At 49.0% G+C, this 7,500-nt stretch overlaps 1 protein-coding gene across 1 annotated transcript in view; it reads left to right on the top strand.

Moving 5' to 3' along the window:
• The first annotated feature begins 7,478 nt into the window (after positions 1-7,478).
• LOC139221460 (5'-AMP-activated protein kinase subunit gamma-1-like) overlaps positions 7,479-7,500 on the top strand; it is a 30,533-nt gene continuing 30,511 nt past the window's right edge. Inside the window, exon 1 of the mRNA XM_070853380.1 lies at positions 7,479-7,500. This exon is cut by the window's right edge and continues 156 nt beyond it. The gene's annotated coding sequence lies outside the window, so the exon portion shown is untranslated.

Genomic DNA, 7,500 nt, shown 5'->3' on the forward strand with positions numbered 1-7,500 from the left:
CACACACACACACACACACAGACACACACACACACACACACACAGTCACACACACAGAGACACACAGTCTCACACACACACACAGACACACAGACACACACACACACACACACACACACACAGACACACACAGTCACACACACACACACACACACACACAGTCACACACACAGAGACACACACACACACACACAGTCACACACACAGAGACACACAGACACACACACACACACACACAGTCACACACACACACACAGACACACAGACACACACACACACACACACACACACACAGACACACAGTCACACACACACACACACACACACACACACACACAGACACACACAGTCACACACACACACACACACACACACACACACAGACACACACACACAGACACACACAGTCACACACACACACACACACAGTCACACACACACACACAGACACACACACACACACACACACACAGACACACACACACACACACACACAGTCACACACAGTCACACACACACAGTCACACACACAGTCACACACAGTCACACACACACAGTCACAGACAGTCACAGACAGTCACACACAGTCACACACACACAGTCACACAGTCACACACAGTCACAGACAGTCACAGACAGTCACACACACACAGTCACACACAGTCACACACACACACAGTCACACACACACACAGTCACACAGTCACACACAGTCACACACAGTCACACACAGTCACACACAGTCACACACACACACAGTCACACACAGTCACACACAGTCACACAGTCACACACACACAGTCACACACAGTCACAGACAGTCACAGACAGTCACACACACACAGTCACACACAGTCACACAGTCACACACACAGTCACACACACACACACAGTCACACACAGTCACACACACAGAGTCCTTTTAAAAGCTGCCTCATAGATTTGGTTCTTTATCTTTTACAGTGTAGACAGGAGACGGGGGTGTGGCTAACAATACACACACACACACACACACACACACACACAGTGTAACACACACACTCTCTCTGTTAACACCAGAAACAGAGCGAACAGTGAAACTCTGCAGCCTGAAACAGTCAGACGACTCTGCTGCTGGACCAACTGTCTGTCTCTCTGAGGACCTGTCCCTCTGAGGACCTGTCTGTCAGCCAGAGGACCTGTTTGTCTGATCTGAGGACCTGTCTGTCAGCCAGAGGACCTGTTTGTCTGATCTGAGGACCTGTCTGTCAGCCAGAGGACCTGTCTGTCTGATCTGAGGACGTCTCTGTCAGCCAGAGGACCTGTCTGTCTGATCTGAGGACCTCTCTGTCAGCCAGAGGACCTGTTGTCTGATCTGAGGACCTCTCTGTCAGCCAGAGGACCTGTCTGTCTGCCAGAGGACCTGCCTGTCTGTCTGAGGACCTGTCTATCTGATCAGAGGCCCTGTCTATCTGATCAGAGGACCTGTCTGTCTGATCTGAGGACCTGTCTGTCAGCCAGAGGACCTGTTGTCTGATCTGAGGACCTGTCTGTCAGCCAGAGGACCCGCCTGTCTGTCTGAGGACCTGTCTGTCTGCCAGAGGACCTGCCTGTCTGTCTGAGGACCTGTCTATCTGATCAGAGGACCTGTCTGTCTGTTGAAGGACCTGTATGTCAGCCAGAGGACCTGTCTATCTGATCTGAGGACCTGTCTATCTGATCTGAGGACCTGCTTATCTGATCTGAGGACCTGTCTATCTGATCTGAGGACCTGTTTATCTGATCTGAGGACCTGTGTGTCTGCCAGAGGACCTGCCTGTCTGTCTGAGGACCTGTCTATCTGATCAGAGGACCTGTCTGTCTGTTGAAGGACCTGTATGTCAGCCAGAGGACCTGTCTATCTGATCTGAGGACCTGTCTATCTGATCTGAGGACCTGTTTATCTGATCTGAGGACCTGTCTGTCTGCTAGAGGACCTGCCTGTCTGTCTGAGGACCTGTCTATCTGATCAGAGGACCTGTCTGTCTGTTGAAGGACCTGTATGTCAGCCAGAGGACCTGTCTATCTGATCTGAGGACCTGTCTATCTGATCTGAGGACCTGCTTATCTGATCTGAGGACCTGTCTATCTGATCTGAGGACCTGTCTATCTGATCTGAGGACCTGTCTATCTGATCTTAGGACCTGCTTATCTGATCTGAGGACCTGTGTGTCTGCCAGAGGACCTGTCTGCCTGTCTGAGGACCTGTCTATCTGATGAGAGGACCTGTCTGTCTGAACTCGTTCATTAGATGATGTTCATTAGTGATGTCATCATGATGTCATCAAAGTTTTGCTCTGACTGAACTTTTGTTGAGTTTCGTCAACGTGATGCAGTTTGTTTGTAACTTTTGCCAAAAGCCTTAAAGTCTGAAACGGCCCGTCGCCCCGCTGACTCAGTCTGTGCTCCTGGTTTGGTTTCTGAGGACCTGTCTGTCTGATCTGAGGACCTGTCTGTCTGGTTTTCCGTGTTTTGGTGAACGAGCTGACTTGATGGCGATGAAGCGACTGAGCAGCCTGATGCTGAGGAAGTGGAAGGAGAAGGAGAGGTGGACGGGGAGGAGGAGGAGCGAACCGTATGGAGGAGGAGAGGAGGGGGAGGAGGGGGAGGAGGGGGAGGAGAGACAGACAGACAGGAGAGAGAGACAGATGCACAGGAGGACGCTGAGGAGGAAGTCTGAGCCGTGCGGACCGTCGGAGGAAGATGGGAAGACGGAGGAGAGGAAGAGCGAGAGCGTCAGGAAGAAGGGACGCAGGAAGTCCAAGTCCAACATAGAGGAGGAGGAGGAAGACAGGAGGAAGGTGGAGACGGGCAGAGGGGAAGACAGGAGGAAGTCTGCCTCATGTCTCCTGATGGAGGACGGAGGAGACGGACAGGCAGACAGGAGGCAGAGGGAGGCGGACAGACGGACGCCGCGGCGGCGGTCGGAGCCCTGCGGCGTCCTGTACGTCCAGCTGCTTCCTCTGTCCAACAGGAAGAGGAAGGAGCTGCTGCAGAGACGCACGGGACGCAGGCTGTCCTGCAGCGAGGGGGGGGACGGACAGACGGGCGGGAGGGGAGACGGGTTCAGACGGATGACCAGGGGGAGGTCCGAACCCATCGGCCCTCTGGACGACGGTAAGCGCTTGGCCGGTGGTGTGTTACTGAGAGGTCTGGGGCGCCCTGGCAACCGTTCAGAATCACCATAGCAACCACCTCAAATAGCTCAGTCTGCGTTCTCGTGTTCTCGTGAAACGTCATCATTCGCAGCCCAACTCCTGCTCCAGCGTTCTTGCTCCGCCCATTTTACCCAGGATGCATCAGGTGACTTGTGTGGACTTCATGTAGTTTTAAGACTTTTATCGCAGTTTATAGTTTTTAAATTTCGAACCTGTGGTTGCCGTGACAACGTGCTGAACGTTCCACACTGTTTTAAACGTCAGTGTGGTTTTTAAAGCGTTGAGTTCAATATCATATTGTTTTTATTGTAAATGTGTATTTTAATGTCGATAACCGGAGCGGATACGTGGTGAGAGCTGAGATGATGACGTCACCAAGTCCGCTGCCGTTCCACATGCAGAGTGACGTCCTGCGTCCTCCGGAGTCCGGACTCTGAGTCCAGACTTTTGAGTCCAGAGTTGCCGAGTCTGAACTTCCAAGTGCACAAGTCCGAACTTGGCGTACTTGGTATTGAGAAAGGCCTCTCACATGTAAAGTTTTCCCGCTGGCACATTACACACAGATGTGATCGGCGGTCCGTTCCAGAGACGCTGTGTTTAGGATGACCTTTACCCAGGAGACAGTTAGTATTGGCTCAGACACTCGACTGTCTCCGGGGTTCGAGTCCCGTGTGAAACCAAAGGTCAAACCTTCGTAATCTCTTCCTAAACCTAACCCAACTACCTACACACCGGGGTTAGAGTCCCTGCGTCAGAGGAAGAAGACCTTCCATGACGTGAGGCCCTGAGTCGGTAAATGTCTGTATGTTCTGCGTCGTGTCCTCGCCAGCTTTACTCCTGTTGGCAGCTTTGCGACCGATTGATCGTGTTGATTGAGGGTGTCGGTGAGAGAGATCGCTCTGATTGGCACTAGAAGAGAGAGAGAAGTGAAGAGCCACACCGCCGGGACGCCAGTCTAATTTGTGATCAATCCAACACGCTGAGCCGACCAAACTGGCCCAGAGCTCACCCACCCAGATGGGAGGCTCTGTGATTGGATGTTTGTGGGTGAAATGCACCCTGGGAGCCGTAGTTTCTCCTTTATTCCCACGGGCTTCTTGAACCCTGAAGCAGATATTCTCCAACACAGCTGTTTACCTGCAGGCCTCCCAGCTCTATGGAAAACACCACCCAGGTGCATGGTGGGAAATGTAGGATCCAGTGTATCTGGGCTAAAAGTCACGACATCTCCACTTGTGCTGCGTTCTGCTTTTAATCCGTCTCTCACAAACAAATGTTGCTTTATGGACGAGACACTTAGTGGTGCTTCAGCTGAAAGATGAGGGGAACGAGGCCCGACTGGTGCTCAGTGTTAAGAGTTAACAGTCTGAGAGGGAAGGTCAGTGAGTATTAAATCCACTGTGTGTGTGTGTGTGTGTGTGTGTGAGTCATTTCTGTCTAATCTGTTAAAATGTCTGTTCGTGTTACCACACCGTGTGTGTGTGTGTGTGTGTGTGTGTGTGTGTGTGTATTAGAGAGAGAAGTACAAGGTAACCTACATTATCACACACACACACACACACACAGTCTGTACTCACTGTTCTCTATTGTTGCGCCTCGGTTTGTTGCCGACCTTATTCACATTTTTCAAACTTTGTCCACAAACACGACGTGATCTGGCAGCACTGAGGCACAACTCTGTTCCACATTTAAAGGGACAGTCCGTATTATTCCCAGCCCTGTGTGCTGCTACAGTAGGTGGCGGCCATGAGCCTCAGCGTGCTGCTGTGGTGATGGTGAAGTACATGGAGACACTTTATGACCACTGATACTAAATGTGAGACACACAGCAGATCTAATGTTGTTCAGATGAGTGTGTGTGAGTGTGTATGTGTGTGTGTGTGTGTGAATGTGTGTGTGTGTGTGTGTGTGTGTGTGTAGTTATTATTAGTGTTTCTATGATCATCTGTCAGCTGTTCCAGAGGCCGACTTCCACCATCACTGCTAAATATAAACTATCACAGAACTCTGGTTAAAGTACTGTTGTACTGTACAAGTACCTCAAACTGTGTGTGTCTATGTGTGTGTGTGTGTGTGTGTGTGTATATATATGTGTGTATGTGTGTGTGTGTGTATGTGTGTGTGTGTGTGTGTGTGTGTGTGTGTGTATATGTGTGTGTATATATGTGTGTGTGTGTGTGTGTGTGTATGTGTGTATGTGTGTGTGTGTGTGTGTGTGTGTATATATGTGTGTGTGTGTGTGTATATATGTGTGTATGTGTGTGTGTGTGTGTGTGTGTATATGTGTGTGTATATATGTGTGTGTGTGTGTGTGTGTAGAGTGGTGTCTCCTCATTTACTCCTGAAGGACTCCTCTCTCTCTCTCTCTCTCTCTCTCTCTCTTTCCCTTCACCTCCTCTTCCTCTCTCCCCCTCCCCCTCCCCCACCTCCAGCCCACAGCCTCTCCTCCCCTCCTCCTCCTCCTCCCCCCCTTCAGGAGGAGGTGAGTGTTTTCCACCTGGAGACGTACCTGACGGAGCCTCGGCGTCCAGAGACCAGGAGGCTGCGCTCCTTCTCCTCCCCTCCCGACACCGGACAGCGCTCCTCCTCCTCCTCCTGCTCCTCATCCTCCTGCTACCAGCCACCTCCTCTGGCCCCGCCTCCTCCTGTCGGGAGGCCGGTGAGTGAGGAGCCCTGGCTTCTTAAAGTATCGGTAGTAAAAGTACTGCAGTGCTCCGAGCTTCTTAAAGTATCGGTAGTAAAAGTACCGCAGTGCTCCGAGCTTCTTAAAGTATCGGTGGTAAAAGTACCGCAGTGCTCCGAGCTTCTTAAAGTATCGGTAGTAAAAGTACCACAGTGCTCCGAGCTTCTTAAAGTATCGGTAGTAAAAGTACCGCAGTGCTCCGAGCTTCTTAAAGTATCGGTAGTAAAAGTACCGCAGTGCTCCGAGCTTCTTAAAGTATCGATGGTAAAAGTACTGCAGTGCTCCGAGCTTCTTAAAGTATCGGTAGTAAAAGTACCGCAGTGCTCTGAGCTTCTTAAAGTATCGATGGTAAAAGTACTGCAGTGCTCTCAGTATTAAGTAGTTTTTTAAAGTAGCGTTAAACATTGTACACTGTAAAAAAACCTATTGTGGTACCTAAACCTAACCAAACTGCGGCGTTAACTTACGTCATGTATGTGTTGTAAGTGAAGTCGTCTGCCCGCCCGTCCTGTAGAGGGCACCGAAAACACGCATACGTGCGGGCGCTCCAAAGCTGAACAACAGAATGAATCTACAGTGAAAGTGAAAGCTTCATCACCGGCAGTCAGAGAGGAGGAGCAGTTTAAAATGTCATCACTGATGCTACAACATGTTGACTCAGCAGTAACTCAATGCTGCAGCTGATGTATCAAACTTTCTGTAACCTTCAAATACTGCTCACATAAACCAATCATTCCCTCTGCATCAAAAACAAAAGTCAACTCTATGACCACCAACCGAGACTCGTTTTTAAAAATCTGATATTTCCCTCTGAGACGGAGAAAAAGAAGAAAAACACACATCGGCACTGTTCGTCTCTCATCGGCTGTTTCCGGCTACTTTCGCTGCCGTGCCGAGTTCACACGAGTAACTGGAACGGTACCGGAAACTGTTCTTTCAAAATAAGACATTTCAAGCTAACGCTAACCCGAAAATAGAAGAGATTAAGTAAACAAAATAAAAAATACCATCACAGAAGTTTCCATTTGAAAGTGTCCTTGTTAAAAAATCTTCAAGTATGATCAGAAGCAGATCAAACTGAATTCGTACTACCTGACGCTTTTCTGTGTCCATGTTTCTTCTCAGATGTGACTCAGCAGATTGAACATTAAAAAGATAATTGGTTGTTACATAATGAAGCTTAGAAAAGTGATCATTTTAAAACTTTTTCATAATAATGATCAAGTGTAAACTTAAGAGACATGTTATGATAGAGGAAGATGCAAATAAAACACATCAAATAAAATTCAAAACTAATTTTAATGTTCATATAGTGTAGCAATTTGTTCTGTTAACCAAATTATAAATGTAGAATTAAGAGTTACTAATTTTAATGCAGCAGTCTCTCTCTCTCACTGTCGAACAATAAAAAGATATGTACATTTGTATCGGTGACACGTTAAAATAATTCAATGTGTCAACGAAACTGTCTAATTGTCAGACTTTATTACATTTTCGTCCAATTTCATCATCGCGACAGACAGGCTCTTATTGTGAAATCTTGAACCGGAAGCGGGTCGTGTTAGCTCAGTTAGCTTGCTAGCTGCTGCTGCGGCTCCGGTGGTCGCGGCTGCTGTTTCACCTGACAGCGAGCGGCGGAAG

Source organism: Pempheris klunzingeri, chromosome 21, assembly GCF_042242105.1.
Source record: "Pempheris klunzingeri isolate RE-2024b chromosome 21, fPemKlu1.hap1, whole genome shotgun sequence".
NCBI lineage: Eukaryota > Metazoa > Chordata > Actinopteri > Acropomatiformes > Pempheridae > Pempheris > Pempheris klunzingeri.